The 26,188-nt window shown below is 41.4% G+C and overlaps 1 protein-coding gene across 3 annotated transcripts in view; it reads right to left on the bottom strand.

The window, feature by feature from the left end:
• Positions 1-25,717, bottom strand: part of ITSN2 (intersectin 2) — a 219,539-nt gene extending 193,822 nt beyond the window's left edge. The window contains exon 1 of one of the 3 annotated variants that reach the window (XM_064295093.1): positions 25,699-25,717. The gene's annotated coding sequence lies outside the window, so the exon portion shown is untranslated. Of the gene's footprint in view, positions 1-25,099; positions 25,220-25,564; positions 25,586-25,698 lie in introns of those variants that run through there. The other 2 variants (XM_010591961.3, XM_064295092.1) reach the window with 2 other exon arrangements.
• Between the last annotated feature and the right edge of the window lie 471 nt (positions 25,718-26,188).

Raw genomic sequence — 26,188 nt, forward strand, 5'->3', positions numbered from 1 at the left:
ATGAGGTCAAACAAGAATCCCTAAGGTAACAGAAGGAAAAGTAAAAGAGAATTTTTTTTTTTTTTTAATTAAAACAGCCTATATCACAGCAACAAGAAATCTGAAATAATCAGGATATATCAAGTTGAAAAAACAGGGGGAGGGGGAGGGTGAAACGGATAAAAACAAAACAAGTAGTAAACCTAGGAGAAAGTGAGGGACAGAAACAACAAAAAAAAAACTCAAAAAATCTACTTAGAGGCAAGCCAGTGATAACAATACTTCCTTAAACTGTATGTATAGAGAATTCCTCTGTAGTCACATACATGTTAAGACAAGTTTCTTAGAAAAGAACTACAGAATGCTCCAGCATTTCATACACAGAAAGCAGCCCCTGTGTGTTGTAAAGATTACCATGAATCCAACGCCCAAAATGTGGAGATGGATCCAGTCCCCACATTCCCACTTCTCCATCCTCGTCACCAGCTACCCCCACAGCACTCTCTCTCTCTGACCCGACCACCGAAAGCTATGTCAGAGCTCAGACGTTAAAAGAACATAGTCCTACAGACTGCCAAACAGGCAGACGCCAGCCACAATTTAGGAGCGTCCTCACGACACCCCAACCTTCCGAACTCCTGGCCAATTCGGAGCTGGTTTCCTACTACCCCTTCAGGATACCAGCCATAAGCCTGGGAGTCCACACAACACCCTTTCTGACCTGCTGGTTCCCACTGACCCCTTTGGGTTCGATAATTCACTGGAACAGCATACATAATTCACAGAGAATATACCCTACTTACAGATTTATTACAACCAAAAAGGATATAAAGCAGGGTGAGGTCTGGGAGGATTCCCAATGTGGAGCTCCCATCTCCCAAGGAATGCGCTAGCCTCTGGGGAGCAGTTGTTCTTGCCGACCAGGAAGCTCTCTGAGCCTCTGTGTTCAGGGCTTTTATCAACCAGTCCTGCATGACAGGCTAAATCATACCTCCTGGGAGGCCAAGGCTAGCTGTTATTGGCCTCCCAGGTGAGTCTTTTCTGTTCTGGCGAGTCCCAACTTGCCAGCATAGATTCTCAAGTGTGGTCTGGAAGTCCTAGACCAAGGCACCCCAATTACTCCATTGGTTACATCTCCAGAGCCACAGACAAAAACCACTTTTCTTAGGGTAAAGCTAGGTCCTTTACCCACACCTTGTGTTTCAGAAGCCTCAGACTTAATAATGTTCATACCACTTACACATATATAAAAAGAAATGTATACTGCAGCATGATTAAAAAAAATTTTTTTTTTGCTAGCATGATTAGCATAGTAAAAACTAGAAATCACCTATGTGTTCACCAATAAAGGCTGGGGTTCCTGGGTGGCACAAATGGTTTGCAGTCAACTACTAACCAAAACGTTGGTGGCTCGAACCCACCCAGAGGCACTGCAGAAGAAAGGCCTGACAATCTGCTTCCATAATGTGGTACAGTGAATTACTTAATATGGTCCTTCTAGCCATAGCCTTTGTAACTTCCATCAAATGACTGGGTGGGACTATGCAGATGAGGTGCTTATGGCCCACCAACGGGACTGGATAACCTGCTAATAACAATGTAAATAAGATACACAACATCCTTGTGGGGGTGGGATCATGCAATTAGGGTATATGGAGCCCTGATGAGGGGATTGGTCAGTTTTGCCATTCCACTAGGCTTAAAATGTGCCATTCCCAGAGGTGACAAGGGAGGATCTCACCACCGCCAAAAAAGAAGAGCCAGGAGTGGAGCACGTCCTTTGGATCCAGGATTCCTGCACTGAGAAGCTCTTGGAACCAGGTGACTGAGAAAGAGAGCTCTAACATGGATGACAGAAAGCAGCAGCAGAACCAAGACAGAGAGGGAGAGCTGAAACACTGGAGACTGGAAAGAAATGGCATGGTGGGTTTCCCGGCCCACAGAGCAAGAAAGCTGAGATCTTCAGACATGAGGCTTACTGGTGGAGTCGAGTGCCTCCAGCCACTTATCAGCAGAGCTAAAAGAGCTCTGCAACATTTGGCTGAGCAGGGCAGAGGCCAGGCGGAAGGGCCAAGTGCCAGAGAGAGACTTGCCTGTAAGCACACCTGAAAAGAGGCTGTCCTGATTGAAGAACTGTATCCTAAGTATTTCCTCATCCTGAACTGAATTCTGTTACTTCCCTAATAAACTCCATAATTGTAAGTATGATCTGTAAATTCTGTGTGGCCACTGCAATGAATTATTGAACCCAGCAGAGAAGTAAGACAGTGCCGCGGGAGGGACAGTTGGTGTCAGAATTGGTAAAGATGGCGGAGAGAGGAGGTATGTCTGACTTCTGCCTCATAGGAATCAGCCTTGGGCTGTTGATCTTAATTCTCTGTCCCCCTTGCAAAGTTAGAAGAGGTTAGACTCCCACGCCATGCCATTCTTACAGTGAAGACTGCAGCCAAGAAAACCCTATGGAGCAGTTCTACTCTGTAACACATGGGGTCTCCACAAGTTGGAACTGATTTGACAGCAATGGGTACGGGTATGGAAAAAAAATAAAAGCTGGTTTAAAAAGCTATATATGGCCATATCATGGAACACATACAGCCACTAAAGAAATGAGGCAGGTCTATCATGTACTGATATGGAACATTCAAGAGATTAATAAAGGATTAAAATATAGAATTATATGTGTAATACGCTACCATTTAAAAAAATGAAAAGGAGATACACATACACACATGTATAAACCATACCATAGACTATTTCTGGAACAATACACAAAAAATTTGGTAACTATTTCCCCCAGGCGAACAAGGTAAGAAAAAGAGCTATTTTTCACTATATGCTTTTCATACAGTTTGCGTATTTTATTGCTTTTTGTATGACCTACTCAATAGATACATTTTTTTTTTTTAATGTCCATACTCTTTTGACCAAAATATTCTACTTTCAAGTCTATCCTAAGGAAATAATGAGTTAAAGGCAAGAACAGGGCAGGAAGCAACAGGGTGGGGTTGAGATGGTGAAGCATAATGGTGCCTCAGAATAGGAAATCTGACTAGTTAAGAATCAATGAGACTTAAATTGGTAATCATTTATGCCTTAAGCTAGGTGGCACGTGCCCAAGAACTATAACTTTTATTTTTTTTCTGAATGTCTGAAATATTTCATTATAATTTAAATGCTGAATAAGAAGGTAAAAAAAAGGATCAGTGAGAACTGGGGTAGTGTACAAACTGGAGGAAGTGAACAGAATCTCTGAAACTTTATTGTTGAATAGAGGTGAAAACTTTCATGAGAAAACCCCTTTAACTCAGATGTTGTTGTTAAGTGTCGGGGAATCAGCCCCCAACTACGGAGGCCCCATGCATAACAGAATGATATGCTGCCCAGTCCTACACCATCCTCATGATCAGCTGTGATTCAGACCATTTTGGCCCACAGAGTTGATTTTCAAAAGCAGAATGCCACGTCTTTCTTCCTCGTCTGGCTTAGACTGGAAGCTCCACTGAAACCTGATCAATGTACGAGCCTCCACTAATGTATGGGTGCTACTCTTATTTAAAAACATAAAGTCTTAAAAACAATTTGTGCTTATACCTGGATTTTTAAAAGGCCGTAGGTCTGAGTTTAAAAAATAATTATGGTCTATTTTCTCTTGACTTGATACCAAAGAAGGGGCCCTGATGACACAGTGGTTAGCACTCGGCTGCTAACCAAAAGGTTGGTGGTTGGAGCCCACCAGCCACTCCACAGGAGAAAGATGTAGCAGTCTGCTTCTGTAAAGATTTACAGCCTTGGAAATGCTAGGGGACAGTTCTACTCCGTCCTATAGAGTCACTATGAGTTGGAATTGACTCAACAGCAACTGGCGTGGTTTTTAACACCAAAGTGGATTCTATGTAACTGTACTTTCCACTATTTCTTGGTTTAAACTTTCTATTTTGGCCAATTTAAACTCAGGATAGCCCCTGAATAACCTAAGGTTATTTCTGCCTCTAAGGCTTTGTTTCTATCTCTCCTTTGGACACCAGCTTAGAGTGTATTCAAGGAATAGTGAGTGTGGCTGGAGTTTAGACTGAAGAGAGACGGGTACAAGAAGGAGGGAGTAGATGGAGACGACAATAAAAATAAATCCGGAAAGGTAGGCCTGGACTAGGTTGTCAAGGGGCCTGATTGCCAAACTAAAGAGTTTGGCATCGACTCAAAAGACAACAGGAACCCCTGGAAACTTTAAAGCAGGATTTGCAGCAGGATCTAACAACAGCTCTGTGCTCTACCAGATCAACACCCATACTGAACTTACAAATGCAGAGAGTTTGCAAGTCCATTCACGGTTTTGAATTAAAAACGAAGTGTCTACTGGGTAGATTAGATTACCTTTAAAACTCCACATCAATTCTAAAATTCTGCTGTTCCATTTAATCACACCAGCCTTTTATTGCTCAATTCCCATCAGTAGTGTCCCCAAAAGTGGCCCTCCACCACAGAGAAAAGCACTGCTTTTCCAGGGATGCGGTTTCATCCGTGGACAGCTCAGTCTGACAAAAGTTCTTTTCATCATGACCCCAAATCTTTCTCCCTTTAGTCTCAACCCTCTGAAGACTGGGAACAGCAACATTTACTGAGTACCTCCCAGGTGTCATTTATATAGTTCCGACATTTTACCTGAGTAAGCTCATCTAACACCTAAGGAAGCTCATTTAATTTCATAACACTAAGGAGCAATTGTTCTTGCTCCCTTTTTCCTGTTGAGGAAATCACCTCAAACAGATTAGGTATCTTAATTCAAAGTCTGGCAACCTGAGTAAGGATTCAAACCCAGGTCTAGCTAATTCTAAAAGTTTTCACAATAACTCCTCCCACTTAGGCTAGAAAAAGTTTCTAATTCATTTTGTGCGCAACAGTTAGTTCTTCAGATATTTTAAGCTATTTATCATCCTTTTTTTTTTTTCTTTTCTTTTTCCTCTCCAATCTCTCCTACCTCTATCCCGAAGCTTCAGTTTTCTAGGCTAAGTGTTCCAAGTTTCTTCCAGCGTTCCTCCTATATGGCCTGAACTCCTTTACCCTGTTAGTTCTTCTCTAAAAAATGCTGGTCTGCCTACAGCCTATCAACATGAAAACACCTAGAAATAACAGAGTTCTTCAAACGTGAGTTTCACTAAATTGTTACCTGGGTAAAGCAAGCATGCACTAAGTTGCCTAAGAGGAAGAAAAATAAATTAGATAGCAGCAAATGTGCTGAAGATATAAAGGGGTGGCTTATTATCTTTGAAATTCTGATGAGACCTGACTGAAAACAAACTGATATGGCAGCTTTTCAAAAACTACGTCCCAGGGGACTAGAACATTAATTGGTATTACATGAAAAGAACTTGACCAATTGCAAAACATTTGGTTAATCAAGTTTCTTTATTGCAAGACTTCAAGCTTTTAAGAGGTTAATGTGCACTACGAGTCACTAAGATTGGGCCATAACATGCTGCAGTTCCCAAAATCATCTGATCCCCAAATCCTTTTTCGCAAGGAGCATCTCAAAAGACCCGTGTTCCATGCATACACTTTAGATAATATTGGTGTGTGTGTGTTAGAATACCAAAAGAATAATAACCAAAACACTGTCCTCGCTATTGCTCTTACTCTGTGGATGAAGGCTGAGATGCACTGAACTCAACAGGTACCAAAATCATAAAAAATTCCAACTACTATTCTTTTTAGCCTCAATTCAACAGACAACAAGGATGGAGGATGAGACAGGTCAAGTACTGAAAGACTATCGCCAAACTGCTCAAAACAAAGGAGTAAAGAATTATACATTTCTGTGAGGGAAAGAAAATCCAGAAGATGGAGCATCAGCAGCCAGAGAAGCTGTGGGCAGAGGAGGGGATATGAGGTGATGGTAGAGGGAAAGCACTAATGGTAATGGGATGCCTCAAAAATAACTAAACACCTGCTGAAACAGATATCCCAAAGAAGCTGTTGAAGGGGGAAAGGATAAAAGAGTCAGCCCCTATGAACAAAGTGTGGGCTGACATTTGGGATTTGACATGTCACCAAATGTGAAAACCTGCTATTTTTTTGGCTGCTTACTCTCCACTTGTCATTTTGCTATATCTTTTACATATACTGCCCTGTATTCTTGGAATCGACTCGATGGCAGTGGGTTGGCCCTGTATTCTGGGAAACCCTGGAGGCATAGTGGTTAAGAGTTCAGCTGCTAACCAAAAAGTTAGCAGTTCGAATCCATCAGGTGCTCCTTGGAAACACTATGGGACAGTTCTACTCTCTCCTATAGGGTCATTATGAGTCAGAATCAGCTAGACAGCAATGGGTTTGGTTTTGGATTTCTGGTCCTGTATTTTTACCCTGCCAAGTAAGTATTATGATTCCTATTTTAAAGATAGGGAAACTGAGACTTAGCAATATTAAGGTACCCAGGGACACTCAGTAAGGGAGATGGAATCTGGACACACATCTGTGTGATCCCAAAACCCACTACATGTTATATATTTTTTACTCTTAACCTATGTTAATATAGTATACAGGAGTATATGAGAACTCTGTACTATCTGCTCAATTGTTCTATATAACTGAAACTGTTAAAAAAAAAAAAAAAAGTCTATCAATTAAAAAAGCAAATAGAAGGTCCCTGGGTGATGGAAATAGTTAATGCGCTCGGCTGCTAACCCGGAGGCTGAATGAAGGTTTAAGTCCACCCAGAGATGCCTTGGAAGAAAAGTCTGGTGATCTACTTCCAAAAAAATTAGCCATTGGAAACCCTATAGCCCAGTTCTACTCTGACACACATGGGGTCACCATGAGTCAGAACGACACACCAACTGGTAAAGGCAAAACATGTGCCTCCAAAATTGGCAACATTCATCCAAAATAAAATGCCCTTTGACCCATTTACAGGAATGCATGTTTTAAAAAATCCAACTGGAATAGGGGGTGGAAAATGAGACTGGTGAAGAACAAGCTTCCTGGATCAAGTAGACACATGAGACTATCTTGGCACCACCTGTCTGGAGGGGAGATGAGAGGGCAGAGGTATCCAGAAGCTACCCGAATGTACACGAGAGAGAGGGGAGGGAGAGCAATTAGGAGTATATAGCAAGGTGTATGTAAATTTTTGTATGAGAGACTGACCTGATTTGTAAATATTCATTTAAAGCACAAGAAAAAAAATCCAAAAAAGGAATACAGAATGCGAAGATGCACATTACAGTATTATCAATATTAGAAAAAATACACTTAAGTCATTTTATTCAATTTAACGGGGAAAGGGACAATAAGCTATATTTACTCACAATATTATGTAGCTACTACAAATGAACATTTCAAGGCTATAAACCCTACTGCCATCGAGTCAGTTCCGACTCATAGCGACCCTATAGGACAGAGCAGAACTGCCCCATAGAGTTTCCAAGGAGCGCCTGGCGGATTCAAACTGCCAACTCCTTGGTTAGCAGCCATAGCACTTAACCACTATACTACCAGGGTTTCCTCATGGGGGAAACTGGTCTATAAATTGTCTTTTTTAGTGGTGTCCTTGCCTAGCTTTGGTATCAGGGTTATGCTGGTTCCACAGAACGAATTTGGGAGTATTCCTTCCTCTTCTATGCTCTGAAATAGTTTCAGTAGTATTGGTATGAGCTCTTATCAGAATCTTTGTTAGAATTCCCCAGTGAAACGGTCCAGGTCAGGGCTGTTTTTTTTGTTGGCAGTTTTTTTAATGACCTCTTCTATTTCTTCTTTTGTTATGGGCCTGTTTAGATTTTCGACCCCAGTTTGTGTTAGTTTAGATAGGTAGTTGTTTCCAGGAATTTATCCGTTTCCTCTAGGTTTTCCAATTTGTTGGAGTATAATTTGTTGGAGTATTATATTATGATCACTTTTATTTCAGTTGGTTCTGTTGTAGTATCATCCATCTCATTTCTTATTTGGGTTATCTACATCTTCTCTTTTTTTCTTTTGTCAGTTTGGCCAGTGGTTTTTCAATTTTACTGAACCACCTTCTAGTCTTGATTGTTTTCCTGTCTTCTGTTTCATTTATTTCCACTCTGATCTTTATTTCCTTTCTTCTGGTAGCTGTGGGCTTCTTTTGCTGCTCTTTTTCTATTTGTTCAAGTTGTAAGGGTAAGGTATTGATCATGTCTCTTTTCATGTTTTTTGATGTGTGCATTTATTGCTATAAATCAGCCTCTTAACACTGCTTTTGCTGTGTCTCAAAGGTTTTGGTATGTTGTGTTTTCATTCTCAATGGATTCTAGGAATTTTTTTAATCTCATTTTTACTTTCTTCTATTACCCAGTGGTTTTTAAGCACAGTGCTGTTCAGTTTCCAAATACTCATTTTTTCTTTGTTCTTCCTGTTATTAATTTCTTATTTCAATTGTGTTGTGAACTGAGAATGTGCTTTGTATTATTTCAATATTTTTTAATTTACTGAGGCTTGCTTTGTGGCCTAGAATATGGTGTATTCTAGAGAATGATCCACGTGTGCTGGAGAAGAATGTGCACTGTGCTGCTGTTTGGTGGAGTGCTCTGCACACATCTATAAGGGGTCAAGTTGGTTGACTTTTTTTAGATCTTCTGTGTCCTTGTTGAGCTTCTTTCTAGTTGTTCTGTCCATTGTCAAAAATGGTATGTTAAAGTCTCCTATTATTGTACACCCAAAATAACCCAGTGCCGTCGAGTCGATTCTGACTCATAGTGACCCTATTATTGTAAAAGTATCTATTTCTCTCAGGATTTGTTTTATGTATTTTGGAGCTCTGTCATCCAGTACATAAATATTTATTATGGTTATGTCCTCTTTGTACACTGATCCCTTAATCATTATACAATGTCCTTCCTTGTTTCTTATGATGGAATTTAAAATCCATTTAATCAGAGATTAATATTACCACTCCTGCTTTTTTTGGTTTATTTGTTTGAATTTTTATTGTGCTTTAAGTGAAAGTTTACAAATCAAGTCAGTCTCTCACACAAAAACTTATATACACCTTGCTACCTACTCCCAATTGCTCTCCCCCTAATGAGACAGCCTGCTCCCTCCCTCCACTCTCTCTTTTTGTGTCCATTTCGCCAGCTTCTAACCCCCTCTACCCTCTCATCTCCCCTCCAGGGAGGAGATGCCAACATAGCCTCAAGTGTCCACCTGATGCAAGAAGCTCACTCCTCACCAGCATCCCTCCCCAACCCATTGTCCAGTTTTTCATTTTTTTTGTTAATGCTTGCTCGATATTTTTTTTTTTCCATCTTGGATTTTTAACCTATTTATGTCTTTCTATCTAAAGTGTGTCTCTATAGGCAACATATTGATGGGTGATTTTGACGGGTAATTTTTTTTTTTTTTTAATCTATTCTGCCACTCTGTTCTGGGACTGGTGTGTTTAACCCATTTACATTCAGTGTGATTATCGATATAAATTTATTGCTGTCATTTTGTTATGCTTTTTTTTTTTTTTTTGGTGGTGTTGATGGCTCCTTTGTTCCGTGTAATTTTCTGTGCTGAGTTCTTTTTGTTCATTTCTTTTTTCATTTCCTTTCTTTTTACTGATTTTGTGTTTACCGGGTCTTTTTAATTTTTTATTTTCGCAGGTAGGTTTCTTAATTTTCTTTGTGGTTAAAGTTTACCTTTATCATCTCATGTTTAAAACAGTCTGCCTTGACTTCCTCACCCTATGGAAGTTCTATAACTACATCATTTGTTTGCCCTTTGCATTAAGTCGTCGGCAATTTCAGACTACATCTCTGGCTCCATTTTCAGCTTTGTAGCTTTATTTTAATTTTGAGAGTTCTCAAAATTTGGGTTGGTATCTGGGTGATGTTGTCATGTATCTTAGTCTCAGGCTGCTATCTGATGTCGTTGGTTCTCTGACCAAAGGATTCCTTTTAATATTTCTTGTAAGGTTGGTCTGGTTTTTACAAATTCTCAATTTATGTTTATCTGGGAATGTCCTAATTTTGCCATCATATTTGACCGACAGTTTTGCTGGATATACGGTTCTTGGTTGCCAAGTCTTTTCCTTCAGGGTTCTAGATATATCATCCTATTGCCTCCTTATCCGCTTGGCTTCTGCTGAGAAGTCAGAATCTTATGGTGTCGCTTTGTATTCAATATTTCATTTCTCATGAGCTGCTCTCAGAATTCTTTGTCTTTGGTTTTAGAAAGTTTGATTATGATATGTCTTAGCGACTTTCTTTTGGGGACCTATCCTGTATGGGGTTCGTTGAGCTTCTGGGATAGAAGCCTTCTTGTCTTTTATGGTATCAGGGAAGTTTTCTGCCAGCAATTCTTCAAAACTTCTATGTCTTTTCTTGTCTCCTTATGTTCTGGAATTCCAATCACGAGTAAATTGTTTCTTTTGATAGCGTCCCACATAACTCTGAGGCTTTCTCCATTTTTCTTTTTACTCCTCAAATAAATTGTATCAAGGAATTTGTAATCTATTTTGCTGATTCTTTCTTCCATCGATTCATTTCTACATCTTTGTCCTTCCACTGAGTTATCTATCTCTGATATTTTACTGTTAAGCTTCTGGATTTCTATTTGTTGTTTTTACGGTTTCTAATTGCCTGTTTTGTCATTTTGTTCTAGTATTGTTTTCCTGAATTCCTCAGAGTTTTGCCTGTGTTTTCTTTGACCTCTTTGAGGATCCTATATGTAAGTCTTTTGAATTCCTTATCAGGTAGTTCCAGTCCTGTTTCTTCCTCAGGAAGATTTTCTGTCTCTTTATTTTGGTCACTTGCTTAAACCATCTTGTCCTGTACCTTCATATAATTTGATATCATCTGCTGTCTCTGAGGCATTAAGGTGTTATTTACTGATTGACTGTACGTTTGTTTGCTTTGTCTTGATTTTTTCTTTGGTGGTAACGGTGCTGAGTGGTCTGGGTCTCTCCACAGCCCTTGTGGGACCAGGAGATCCTTCCAGGTTTGTACCGGCAGTCAGTGCATCCACCGGACAGCAGGAGAGGTTGTCTTCACAGCTACAGAGTAACAATGCTACCCAAATGGATAGGGTAGGCCCTCTGAACAGGCACGAATTGGTGTCTCGGTAGATGGTGGGAGACCAAAGGGCCTCAGTGCGTGTGGATCAGCCTACAGGAACTGGCTGGTGTAGGATAAGTGCTGCTGTAGCCAGGTGGTTGGTTGTTCACACAGGGAGTACATGTTTATTGTTAGAGTCTGTTGGGATGCACCTGGCAGTCACTGGTGAAGGAATGTGCCTGATAAGCCATGCCAGGTGGTCTCTGGAAGAGTGCACAGGGTTGCATCTGCTAGTTGCTGGGCTAGGGCATGGGGCACACCTGTTGGTTACTGGGCAATGGTGCTGGGTGCACTTACAGTAACTGTGCAGGCTTCAGGGGATCATGCTGGTCACTGGGCAGCAGACACAGAGGTGCTCTTATCAGTTGCCAGGCTGTAGGTACAATCACACTGGTCACCGAGCTGCAGGTGCACTCACGTCAGTCACTGTGTAGCAGGTACACTCCCACTGGTTGCCAGGCTGCAGGTGCACTCATGCTGGTCACCAGACTTCAGGTGTGCTCTCTGCATAGTCATCAGGCTGCAAGTGTCCTCTTGCTGGTAGCTGGAAAGCAGGAGCACTCCTGTCAGTCGCTGGACTGCAGGGATGCTCCTCCCAGTCGCTGGACAGTGGGTACTCTTCCACCAGTTGCCAGACTGCAGGCACACTTCTGCCAGTTGCTGGGAAGCAGGTGTGCTCCCACCGGTCTCTGGACAGTGGGTGTGGGCCTGCCATCTCCAGTCATGGGTGCTGGGGTTCTCCTGTCTGGCTGCCCAGATGACTAGGGTCCAGCTCATTTAGATATGGGGGGAGGGCACACAGAGGCTGGCTGGGTGGGAGGTCTATCATTGATATTCTGCGGTTTTACTATTCAGTGGGTGTTTCCCAGCCAAATGGTCAGCCTCTGCTGCTGGCAAGTAGACCCTTCCCCAGTTCCTGGCTCCCTCCCTTCTCCGTGGTTGGCAGACCTCTGGAGCTCCTGTCCCACCTTCCTGCACTTTCCCCTTTTTAGCTCCGCCTTGTGTCCTGCTCATCTTGTTTTATTCCAGGTTTATTTACACATCATCTCTTTCTCCTGTTTAGAGTTCCCCTTTCTGTGCTCGTCACCCAGGAACATAGCCCACCTTATCCCAAGATGACCACCTGTGCCGGGCCAGGTGGCAAGGCGCAGAGGATCTGTATCTCTCCACATCTGCTGTTTTCTTTCCACTTGGAGCTCAGTCTAATTCTTCATCTTCCCATTTCATATTTACGGTTCCAAGGTTGTCATCTGTATCTGCTTTACTTGGTTTCTCAGGTTTTTGATATAGGGGGATGTTCTGGTGCATCAGTCTAAGTCACCGTCTTCTCTTTTGTTTCCCCCTATATTACAGGTTTCCTCAATCAGCATGTATTACTTTTATAAGGAAAAAAAGTTGAATCACTTAATGAGAAATAAAGTTTAAAGGGAAGAGAAGTTAGAAAAATACTTACACTAACAAATAAATTGGATCTTTAATATATAAAGTGTTCACGCCATGGTAGCTCCATAGATACACCCAAACTCCTTGAGGGACCGAATCGCTGGGCTGAGGGCTGTAGGGACCATAGTCTCAGGGAACAACTAGCTCAATTAGAATAAAAGAGTTTATAAAGACTATGTTCTACATTCCACTTTGTTGAGTAGCATCTGGGGTCTTAAAAGCCTGTGAGCAGCCATCTAGGATACTCCACTGGTCTCGCCCCTTCGGGAGCAAGGAAGAATGAAGAAAACTAAAGACATAAAGGAAAGATTAGTCCAAAGAACTAATGTACCACATCTACCAAACTGAGTTCAGTACAACTAGATGGTGCCTCGCCACCACCACTGACTGCTCTGACAGGGATCACATTAGAGGGTCCTGGGCAGAGCTGGAGAAAAATGGAGAACAAAATTCTAACTCAATAAGAAAAGCCCAGACTTGCTGGCCTGACAAAGACTGGAGAAATCCTGAGAGATGGCTCCCAGACACCCTTTCAGCTCAGTAATGAGGCTACTCCTGAGGTTTAGTCCCATGGAACAAAACAAGACTAAAGGGGTGCACGAGCCCTGGGGCAGAGGCTGGAAGGTGGGAGGGAACAGGACAGCTGGTAATAGGGAACCCAGGGTTGAGAAGGGGGAGTGTTGACAAGTCGTGGGTTGCTAACCAATGTCACGCAACAATGTGTGCACTGTTTGATGAGAAACTAGTTTGTTCTGTAAATCTTCATCTAAAGTTGAATTAAAAAAAATATATATATATATATATATATAAAGTATTCACTCATTCTTCTTCTAGACCAGCAGTTAATATGCCTCAAAATTAAGTAAGTAAACTAAGAAAAGAATGTCTTATATCAAAGATACCAGCAGTAGCCATCAGGCTTTAACCATTTGCACCACCCACCAAAAACCAAACCAAATCCACTGCCGTCGAGTCGATTCCAACTCATGGTGACCCTATAGGACAGAGTAGAACTGCCCCATAGCGTTTCCAAGGAGAGCTTGGTGGATTCGAACTGCCAACCTCATGGTTAGCAGCTGTAGCATTTAACCACTACGCCACCACGGTTTCCCAAGGTTTCCCAAAGACAGAGAGCAGAAGTCAGAAACCTAACTAAGGCTGGAGAGAAAAGGAATGGAGTTTCATCTAATCAACAGTGTTCAAATATCTAAAGAATGTATTACACCCAGGGAATGGTCTCAGTCTCCAAAGACAAAAGCCTCAGGGTTTATTCTCTACAGAGTTGGAGTAGACTCCACGGCAACTGGTTAAGATTGAGTCAGGGCCCTCCAACTTCTCCAATTACATTAGAAAAAAAGGATAGAAGTCAGAAGAGAAATTTAACCTGGGTTTTTCCAAAAATCTAGAGAAGGATTTTAACCCTGTTTTTTCTTTTTAAGAAGGATCTAGATGGAAGATTCAAATATTCCAACACTAGAAAAGATATACTGGGGTGAAAAATAAAAAAACTAGTGAGAAGGAGGGATTTATTTCTTCAAGCCTTCCCAGAGGCAAGGTTAATAACCTTGAAAATCATTCTAAATAACTTGCTACTCCCAGAATGGGGAACTTGCAAGTACCTGTTTTTACAAAGTTTTACTCACTGGGCCCCTTCTTCTATCTCTCCTTTCTCACAGGCTGTCAAAGCCCAGTTCCAAAGTTACTTCCTCAGTGTAAATTTCTCAATTTCATATACCTGTGCTACCACCCAAGTCTGTCACACTGTGGCAGCTTACATGTTGCTATGATGCTGGAAGTTATGCCACTGGTATTTCAAAACCAGCAGGGACACCCATGGTGGGCAGGTTTCAATGGGAGCCTCCAGACTAAGATAGACTAGGAAGAAAGGCCTAGAGATAATTAGCCAATAAAAATTTTAAGAGTCACAACTGAATATCCTCTGATATAGTGCTAAAAGATGAGCCTCCTAGTTTGGAAGGGACTCAAAATGCATAGTGGCCATATCAATAGACTTGAGCATACCAACAACTGTGAAGATGGTACAGCACTGGGCAAAATTTCTTTCTACTGTACACGGGGTCACCGGCAGTTGGCAGTTGAGCAACTAACAACATACTTGGGAGGCTGACTCCCTTCTCCACATTATCAACATCACAATGAGCATCTTTAATTAAAATCAACAAACATTTGCTGAGTCATCAGGTGTATAAGGCATTTATGAGATGTATAAGACTAGGGAATACAGAGCAAGAAAAATTAGAATTCTATATAAGTGCTACAGGTGTTAAGAAAGGAGATGCAGATGTAACTTTGCCTTAGGGAATCAGAAAGTTGTTAGATGAGCAATCTCAGAGGAAATGACTCCTAAACTGCGTAATGGAATAAACAGTAAGTAGCAACTGGCCAGACTAGGAAGAGATTTGTAGGAATGAAAATGGGCAACAGCACAGAGAAAAGTCTGTATGGGGCTAATAACAGCACCTACCTTATAGGGCTGTTGTAAGAACTGAACGAGTTAAAAAATGTAAAGCACTGAAAATAGTGCTACACGTGGGAACTATGTTATTGTTGTTGGGTGACAAATAGCAACCCTACTGGACAGAGTAGAACTGCCCCATAGGGTTTCCAAGACTATAATCTTTACGGGAGCAGATCACCAGGTCTTTTCCCCTGTGGAGCAGCTGGTAGGTTCGAACCACCAACCTTTCAGTTAGCAGCCAAGTGCTTTAAGCACTGCACCACCAGGACTCCTTCAAGGAAGCTATAACCCATTGTCTTCAGGTCAATATCGACTCATAGCAACCTCAGTGCTATATAAATGTCAGCTATTAACATTACCATCATCAAAAGATCCATTAACAAAATGAAGAAAGAAACTTGGTGGAAAACTGTACCTAGATGGAGAAGAGTTACTATTCTCAATGTGTAAAGAATTCTGAATAGAAATAAACAATAGATGAACATGCCAATAAAATGAGAAAAGGGCAGAGCTGAACATTTCTCAAGGGGAAAAAAAAAAGTGTAACCTTATTAACACTCACAGAAAAAAAAAAATAAAACAAGATATTCTTTATCAAATGACCAGATTAAAAGAAAAGCCAGTGTTGCCAAGGAGGTGGGGAAACAGGACTGGTTTTACGTGGTGGGAGTACACTTTGGTACTAAAGAATCTTTCTAGAAGATAGATTGGCAATAAGTTTACATGGGCCTTAGGAAGTATTCATACCTTTTGATCCAATAATTCTAGAAATCTATTCTAAGGAAGTAATCAGAGATGTGAACACATATATGATTAACCAAAGAAAAACCAAAGTAAATCATAATTTCTAATAAACTATAAACTATTTTAATGTTCAAGAAGCAATATGGAGAAGCAATAATGATTATCAGCACACGACCTAGAATTAAACTAAGTTCACATCCTAGGTCTACCACTTACTAGCAGTATATCTTGGACAAATTACTAAACTGTCCCTACTCAATTTTCTCAACAGTAAAATAAATAGTAATAGAACAGCTCTTATTGAGAGGCTGAAGACTAAATGAGTTAAAATATTAGAACAACAACAACAACAAAAAAAGCAAACCTGTTGAGGTCGAGTTGATTCTGACTCATATCATTCCGCCAGGACAGAGTAGAACTGCCACATAGGGTTTCCAAGCCTATAATCTTTACAGAGGTAGACTGTCACATCTTTCTCCTGCAGAGCAGCTGGTGGATTCAAGATGCCAATCTTCTGGCTAGCAGTCAAGCACTTAACTGCTACATCACCAGGCCTTCTTAAAATATGTAGTATCTCAAAAAGTACCTACCAACCAGTCACCTTGGAGTTGATTCTGACTCATGGCGACCCCACCTGTCAGGATCAGAGTAGAACTGTGGTCCACAAAATTTTAGACAGCTGCTTATTCAGAAGGAAATCCCCAATGCCATCAAGTCAATTCTGACTGATGGCAAACCCACTGGACAGGGTAGAACTGCCCCTTAGGCTTTCCAGGGAGTGGCTGGTAGATTTAAACTGCCAGCCTTTTGGTCATCAGCCACAGCTCTAACCACCAGAGCTCCAGAAACAGATCACGAGGACTTTCTTTCCAAGGCACCTCTCGACAGACCAGCACCTCCAACCTTTCAGTTAGCTGCCAATCGCGTTTACTGTTTACACCACCCAGGGACGAAAAAGTTAACTAGTACCCAGCAAACGTTCAATAAATACTAGACATTATTATTAACATCCAGTAGCAGGGCAATATTATTTAGCTGATAAAAATTATACTGCAGATAAAACTATGTTTTTTCATAAATGCAGTAAGTTAAAAACCAGGTTACATAGACTGCATAATATAATTCCATTTTTTGCAAGGAAAAGACAAGGAGGGTAATCAACTAAAATATTAATAATGGTTATCTCTGGGAAATATGACTATTAATGACTATTACTTTTTCCAAAGAGCCCCAGCGGCACAAAGGTTACATTCTTGGCTGCTAACCGAAAGACTGGCTGCTCGACAATGATGCATCTGTGAAACATCTCACAACATGGAGGAATCTGCAGGGCATTGTGCTGGATGAAATAAGTCAATCACAAAAGGACAAATATCATGTAAGAGACCACTATTATAAAAACTCATGAAAAGGTTTACACACAGAAAAAACAATCTTTTATGGCTACAAGGGAGGAGAGAGGCAGGGAGGGAAAAACACTTATTAGACAATAGGTAAGTGGTAACTTTGGTGAAGGGTAAGAGCACACAATACTGGGGAAGTCAGCACAACTTGACCAAGGCAAGGTCATGGAAGCTCCATTAAAAAAAAAAAAAATAGGCACATCCAAATTCCTGAGGGACCAAATTACTGGGCTGAGGGCTGGGGACCATGGTCTTGGGAGACATGTAGCTCAACTGGCATAACATAGCTCATAAAGAAAATGTTCTACATTCTACTTTGGTGAGTACTATCTGGGGTATTAAAAGCTTGTGAGCAGCCATCGAGGATACTCCACTGGTCCCACCCCATTTGGAGTAAGGGAGAATGAAGAAAACCAAAGACACAAGGGAAAGATTAGTCCAAAGAACTAATGGACCACAACTACCACAGTCTCCCCCAGACTGAGTCCAGAACAACTAGATGGTACCCAGCTACCACTACCAACTGCTTGCTCTGACAGGGATCACAATAGAGGGTTCCGAAGAGAGCTGGAGAAAAATGTAGAACAAAATTCTAACTCATAAAAAAGACCAGATGTACTGGTCTAACAGAGACTGGAGAAACCCTGTGAGTATGGCCCCCTGATACCCTTTTAACTCAGTACTGAAGCCACTCCTGAGTGGCCCATAAAACAATAAAACATGTAGCTCAACCATGTATACAAGACTAAATGGGTCCATCAGCCCAGGGGCAAGGACAAGAAGGCAGGAGGGGACAGGAAAGCTGGATGAATGGAAATGGGGAACCCCAGGTTGAGAAAGAGAGAACACTGACACGTTGCGTTGACAATGTCACAAAACAGTATGTGTATTAATTGTTTAATGAGAAATTAATTTGTCCTGTCAACCTTCATCTAAAGCACAATCAAAAAAAAAAAAAGAAAGAAAGATTGGCGGTTTGAATCCACCAGCTACTCCATGAGAAAAAGAGATGGCAGTCTGGTCCCATAAAGATTACAGCCTTAGAAACCCTATGGGGCAGTTCTACTCCGTCATATAGGGTCGGTATGAGTCAGAATCAACTAGACAGCACAAAACAACACTATTTTCTTCTTTAAGTTTCTCTGTAGCTTTCCAATTTCCTACAATGAACATACACCACTTAAAATAATAAAAATGGTATAAATAAAAAGTCAAAAAAAAAAACCAGAATTTAAAAACAAGCATAATACAGCATTTCTTTATGAAAAAAATTCAAAGAAAAATCAGTTAACATCTCTATTCTAAACCATCTGAAAAATGTCTACTCTAGGCTAATTATTTTGTGCTTGAGGATTTTTTTTTTCTGGCTTAGGTGACTAGAACACACAAATATTCAGATCCACTGGGTGCAAACCAAATAATACGAAAGTGATAAACATTTATGTTAAATAGAGTGGCATGAAATACTTAGTGTCTTACTTTATGTTAAGGCTACCATTTACTTATGAAATATGCACAGTAATCTCTCCCCAATCTTGAATTCCTTAATAATAATTCTGAGTAAGGTAAATTTACTTCTCTCAATTACTCCCAACACACACTTCCTATCCACATTTGTTGCCTTTTCTCTATCACGCTGATCAAATTTTTAACTTCTAGACATTTTATTATCTGTCTTCCCCCTTCCTGAATATAAGCGCCACAAGGGCAGGGAGTTTCGCGTATTTTGTTCCTTGTTTATATGCTCAGTGATTGGACCACTTCCTGACATATTGTTGTTACGGTTAGTTGTCGTGGAGGCGGCCCACGGCAACCTTATGTTTAACAGAACAAAACCTTCTCCATCTTGTACTATCTCCATCATCTGTGATATGTTTGGACCCATTGTTAAAGCTACTGTGTCAATCCATCTCACTGAGGGTTTTCCTTGTTTTTTAATGACCCTCTACTTTAACAAACATGATGTCCTTCTCTAGAAAGACTGGTCTTTCCTGATTATATATCCAGAGTAATCAAGATGAAGTCTCACCAATCTCGTTTCTAAGGAGCATTCCGGTTTCTTCTATGACTGGACAGGCACTCGATATTTGTTTAATGACTGAATGAAAGAATGAATTTGATACCGTGAATTATGAATAAATTCTACTACACATAATTTTTTAGAGGAAAAATGGTAGTTAAAAAAAATTTTTTTTAGAGGAAAAATGGTGGGTAGGACTATACAAAAGAAAGTTACAGCAAACAGCAGGAAAAAAAAGTCTCTTTTTTTTACCCGATGAAGTCATCCTTGCTCCAGTGAGAATAGTATTAATGGTGGATTTAAGAGGACTTGAAGCATGTGCTTTTTCAAGATGGAATCATCATCATGCTATAAACACTATAAAAACCAGGTGCTAGAAAGTAGTATTCAGAAAAAGTTTTGGGTTACCTGTATTTAATCTAAATGGTTCTTTCCATCTTAATCATCCAAATTATTCAGCAATCTGGGACCTAGTTGGATCCCTGGATGGAGAAATCAGGATAACTGAACCAGACATTGGAAGGGAAGAAGGGTGGACAGGAAAAGCCTTCCAAAATAGGATGTCTCTGCAGCAAGGCAAAATAAATTTATAAGCATTTCACTGAAACTTCTTAGCAAAGAGAAATTCTTCCCTGGGTTAGAAACGGAATGCTATACATCCATTCCCTGTCCGTATCATTCCCAGCAAAATTCGCCAATCTTTTGAGGTTCTAACTTATATCTACTAAAAGCTATTTCATGCTCACTAAAAAGTAAAATCACCGAACATTACATGGCCTGTAAAATTTATTAACTAGACCTATTCAATTCTTGTATTTGAGTGATTCTTCAAAATGTCACAAAGTCTTGTTACAAGGTAGACTTGGGAAGGAAGGGTGGTAGAGTAATGATGAGAGGAGTATTCAAAGACTTATGCCAATAGGCTTAAGCAAAAAAAAAAAAAAGAGAGAGAGATGATAAAGCAAAGGTTATCAATGTCCTCCTAATGGCCAGTACAAACACTGTTTGGTCCTTACCTATCTGGACCTCTGCAGTGTGACACTGTTGACCATTCTTTTCCAATATCAACCTCTCACTAGTCAAGTATACCTCACACTGAAAAACAGAAGTCATTTATTTAAGCACTTAGATTCAAACACTTGGAAATGATAATCCAAAGCACTAGCTTCTTTTACAAACATACGATGTTTTCTTCCTTTGGAATATACGTATATTCCTATCATAAAAGCTGTTGGCTCCATCAAATATATTCCTAATTCATAGTTAAATACAAGCTTCAAGTTTAAAAAATATATATACACACACACATATATATCCCTGTGTTTTATTGGCCATGCAAAGGCATTCGACTGTGTGCATCATAACAAATTATGGATAACATTGCAAAGAATGGGAATTCCAGAACACTTAATTGTGCTCATGAGCAACCTGTACATAGATCAAGAGGCAGTCATTCAAACAGAACAGGGGGATGCTGTGTGGTTTAAAGTCAGGAAAGGTGTTCATCAGGGTTGTATCCTTTCACCACAACTATTCGATCTGCATGCTGAGGAAATAATTCAAGAATAGGAAGACTTATTAATAACCTCTATTATGCAGATGACACAACCTTGCTTGCTGAAAGTGAAGAGGACTTAAAGCACTCACTGATGAAGATCAAAGACCACAGCCTTCAGTACGGATTACACAACATAAAGAAAACAAAAATCCTCACGACTGGACCAATGAGCAACATCATGATAAACGGGGCAAAGATTGAAGTTGTCAAGGATTTCATTTTACTCGGATCCACAATCAACACCCATGGAAGCAGCAGTCAAGAAATCAAAAGATGCACTGCATTGAGCAAATCTGCTGCAAAAGACCTCTTTACAATGTTGAAAAGCAAAGGTGTGCCTGACCCAAGCCATGGTGTTTTCAATTGCCTCCTATGCATATGAAATCTGGATGATGAATAAAGAAGACCGAAGAAGAACTGACGCCTTTGAATTATGGTGTTGGCGAAGAATATTGAATATACCATGGACTGCCAAAAGAACGAACAAATCTGTCTTAGAAGAAGTACAACCAGAATGCTCCTTATAAGTAAGGACAGCAAGACTACGTCTCACATACTTTGTATATACTGGCAGGAGGGATCAGTCCCTGGAGAAGGACATCATGCTTGGTAAAGTAGAGGGTCAGTGGAAAAGAGGAAGACCCTCAATGAGATGACACACTGGCTGCAACAATAGGCTTAAGCATAACGATTGTGAGGATGGCACAGGAGCAGGCAGTGTTTCCTTCTGTTGTGCATAGGGTCATTATGCGTTGGAACTGACTCAACGGCACCTAACAACAACAACAACCTAATTTAAAAAATTAAGAGGACTATAAAGGTAGATTCTGTGTTAAGAGATAGAATTGGGAGTCAGTTCTCTCACTCTATCTTCTATACATTTTATATGGATTATTTTGATAGAAAAAATTTAAATTAGGGCAAAACATAACTTTTTATTCTAGTCACTGGATAAAAATCAAAGACAAAAAAAGGACTAAGGTAGTTCAGTTTGAGGTTGTTCATTGAAGCAGGTTGAAATAATAATAGGAAACATTTACTGATATACTGAGCAACAGTGATTGTGCTAACTAAGCACTTTATATTACACACAACAACACTGAGCTAGGTAGTATTATTATTTCCATTTTACAGGTGAGGAAACAGAAGCTTAGAGAATTAAAGTCACTTCCCCAAAGTCATACAGTTACATGGCATTGGAGGTGGGACCAGGAGGTCTAATTTGAGAACTTGTGCTCTTATCTGCTATACTTATGATGAAAATAAATACAATTTTAATTAAGATTATCCATACTTTTTCTAAAATGACTACACATTACTGTAGGAAACATAAAATTGTTAAATGTCCACTGTCTGGTAATATACCCCTCAATATCTACGATAACCACTGCTGAACAGATTGCTACCTTTGCCATGGCTCCACAGTAAATAACTAAATCATTCAGAATACTGATGTAGTTCTGAAATTATTTTCTAAATGAATCTCTTAAAATACTCTACATTCTGCAAATGAAATATGCTGCCTTCTTTGAGTTCTGAAAAATAAGATTACTTCTTGATATAGTCACAGTCCTATTTCTGTTCAGTTTCCTCCACCCTCCCCCTTCTTCCTCTATGCCTTCATATCCTTTAAGACCAGTTCAGTTCCTCCTTCTCAAGGATACGTACATGTACACTTTACCCAATGGGACTCTAACATTAGTCTCTGCAGTTACAGGATAGTACAAAATCAAAAATGAACTCAAGTAGAAAATACATCATATCTGACGCATTTTCAGCTACAGAATTCTAAGCATTCTTAGTTTTCTACTTCACACTTGGAACTTTGCCCTTAATAATGGGCACACAAAAAAGTCTACCTTTTTTTAGCCTTTCTTCAAAAAGTTTTTCCACAATTTTTTTAATCAATTAGGTACTGAAAAGACCAAAATAGAAAAAGATGAAACAAGCAAAAGCATTGTTACATGGTAATAAATATATCACATTTTTAGTAATGTAATTCTGAACCATTTGCAGAGCTTTTTAACATAAAAGCTTTACAATTAAATATAGTCTATAAATAGTCTATTACTTATCTTCAATGGATTAATATGTACTTTCATTCATTCACTGAACAAACATTTACTGAATGCCAATATAACTTTTTTTTTTTTAACCAAAATGATTATCACCATAAGGCCATAAGCCTTAAGGTTATTAGAAGGACCTTGGTTTTAAACTTGGCTCCTGTACTTACTACCTGAGAAACCTGAAGTAGCCAGTTAACCTCCAGGTACTTCATTTCCTTTATCTATTTAATGGGAAGCCTTATAACTACTCTCAAGGTCTTTGTGAGCCTTAAATGATTATATAAGGCATTGAGCATAGGGTCTAGCACATAGTAAGTGCTCAATAAAGGACAACCATGGTAACTATAATACTGAAGAAGGTATAATTGAAGGAGTTGGCTGATGAATGTTCTTTTATCTTGCTAGAAAGATGGAAATTTGTGAAGCTCAACATATTAACAAGATTAAAACTAAAAATCCTTGAGGTTGTGTAAGAAACTTTCCACTTTTTTTTTTTGAGGTATATTAAGTACGTAGGGTGAAATCACTAAAAAATAAAAACAAGAAAGAAAAAAAGAGCATGGATAAAGAAAATCTTGGATATTGCTGAATTTGGGTGATGGATGTATAAAACCCAAAGCAAACCCATTGCTGAGGAGTCGATTCTGACTCACAGCGGCCCTAAAGAACAGAGCAGAACTACCACATAGGGTTTCCAAGGAGCACCTGGTGGATTTGAACTGCCGACCTTTTGGTTAGCAGCCAAACTCTTTAACCACTGCGCCATTAGGGTTTCCGATGGATGTATAGAGGCAGTAAATTTGTGATAATGCAAATTAAAAAATATATAAATTCCAATCCCTAGGATGTGTTAAACACAGTCCCGCATATTCAGTAGAGATCTGGATTTTAGCCTCAACACCGACAAGTAAGGGTCAAGTTTTCTCTGACTAGTTTATCTTCACTATAATTTTTTTTTTTTATAAAGGTGAGCAAAAGGAATAACTACCTGTACTTGAAGGGAGAAAAAACTACAAGCTTCTCAGCTGCTTACTAATGTTACACCAGCAATACACATCTTTTTTTTTTTTTCAAATCCTTGAAAAACATGAAATACTGTTTGTTTTTAAATTACGCTTCTAAAAACTACTTCTACTTTATTTACTTTTGAAATTACAAGGGAATCATAGGCACAGCCAAAGAAACCTAAAGGTAAGCACATCTGACTTGCTATCTTTAAAACACCATTACCAATGTGTGTAAAGGTTTTATGTAATGCTTCTAGGTTTCTTTTAAATTTTATCGCTGATTAACAATATAGCAAACCAGTACAGGAAGGGAGGCAATACATTTTCTTGAGAGGCTTAAGAAGCATAAGAAACAACACAAAATTTCAAGTCACACCTTGTCTATTTCTGGGTAATCAAGTGTTTTTACTAAAACAAACTAGAAGCATTTAGCAAAGCAACAATCATTGTGTTAGCCTAAATTTCCATCATAAAGCTGTTGGCTCCATCAAATATATTCCTAATTCAGAGGTCAATGCAAGTTTCAAGTGAAACATATTTGCCAGCCGCAATCATTCAACGATAAAGCACGTTATGAATATATTCAAACACAAACACCTTTCCACAGTATGTAAAGCTATCTGCAGTTTCAGCTTCGGTTTCCCCAATCACTACCCACATGCAGGCGTCTTTTTTATTTTCTTCAATAAGCAATAAACTTTACTCCGGCCTAAGAGATTCCATCTCTCCGTGCTTCCTGTATACCCTGAAAGTCAACAACCCCAAAGTCAAATTTTAACATTTCTCAACTGGGTTTAAGCGAGCGGTGGACGCCAAGCATCGCCCACTGTCCTCTCGTGACTCGGGCTACTCTGACGCACCGGGATGCGGTTCACCTGACATTCCACACCAACCATTCCCAAGAAGGAAAACCAACTCCGCGAAAATAAAATGGGTCCCCAAGGAAGCGTGCGCGTGCCCTTACGGGTTCTCCTCTGCCTGCACCCCGAAAGGGAGGGGACCACGCCGCTTCCGACCCTCGGCGGCGTCCGCCACCTGCCAGGCGAGAGCGCGGCCGAGGACCGGGGCTCGGCCGCCAGGAAAGGAGCAGCCTGGCCCTGGCCATCACGGCGTCCGCCCTCGCCCCACTGCGGGGGCAGGAACCCCGGGCCGGAGGTTTCCGCCCGGCGCGGCTAAATCCGCCAGGGGCCTAGCTCGGTGGCCGCTCGGGTTTCTACAGACCCGTCCCTTTCGTCAGGGGCGGGCAGCGACCTCCCAGCCCAGCCCGCTGAGCCTCCCGGGCGGCGGGTGCGACGGCGCCCGCACCGGCCCCGCGCCCTGCAGCAGCCTCGGCGAGTGGCTCTACCTACCTGGCGCCCCCGCCGCGCCTCCCGCACGTCACGGCGCGACCCTGCGCTCCTCGGCACCAGCAGCGCGGGCGCAGGAGGAAGCCAGGAGACCTTACTTGGCCGCCGCCGCCGCCGCCGCCCGGTGCCTCAGCAGGCCGCCGACAGCGAACCTGTTGCGCAGCCTGTCACGGCCGCTCGGGCTCCGCCAGCGCCGCCTCAGCCCCACAACAACATGGCGGCCGCGGCCTCCGCAGGAAGCCGGGGGGCGGGGAGGTAGGCGACGGGCCGGGCAGCTGAGTGCCCGCCCGCCGCGGGGCACCAACTCCCCCACCCTCGGGAGCCCGAGATTGGCCCGGGAGCGGCTTCTCACCCCAGGGCCCCGGCGCACCGGACCCCGCGGGCTTGATCCGGGAGTGCTCTGCTCTCCCCTCGGGGAAGCCCCGAAGCCCCGACCTGGCAGCCCCTCCTAGAGCTGCGACGACCCACCTGGCTCCTCCTCCCCGAGGTGACATGCTGAGGTTGAGTGGTACGCTTCCTGCCATAGCAGACCCCGGGGTTTGGAAGGTACCAAGCGGAGGGCCAGGCCCACAGAGGGCTCTGCCTGCGACCTTCTCACTTACCGAAGCGTTCCTTCACTGATCTGGGAGCACGAATTCCCTAGGAATGGGAGGCTGAGGAGTGGAAGGGAGGTGGTTCTCACCCTTGTTCGAAGGTCTAGTACAGGCCTCTCTGACCCTCCTCAGGGACCTTAGATACCCAAGGGCAATCCATTCAGCGTTCCTCACCCTCCTCCAGAACACACACAAAAAAACGAGGAACATTCCCTGCCTCCACGCACACAGGAGAGCAACTCCCCCCCCCCGCCCCCGTATACGCTTACCTTTAGAAGAGTCTCTCACCCCAAACTCCCCTGCCTGCAAGCCTGCAGAAGGTGAACATTGTTCCCCAGCCCTTAGCTGACTGACAGGTCAAACTCAGAATTTCTTTTATCTCACTTTCAAGCTCCTAGTCTCCTCACAAAAGACCAGACATCTACTCAAGACACCACCATGTACCAAGCACTTCTTCAAGGGAAAGGCTTTCTATTGGTAAAGGGTAAGAGAGGGAGTC

Source organism: Loxodonta africana, chromosome 12, assembly GCF_030014295.1.
Source record: "Loxodonta africana isolate mLoxAfr1 chromosome 12, mLoxAfr1.hap2, whole genome shotgun sequence".
Classification (NCBI taxonomy): domain Eukaryota; kingdom Metazoa; phylum Chordata; class Mammalia; order Proboscidea; family Elephantidae; genus Loxodonta; species Loxodonta africana.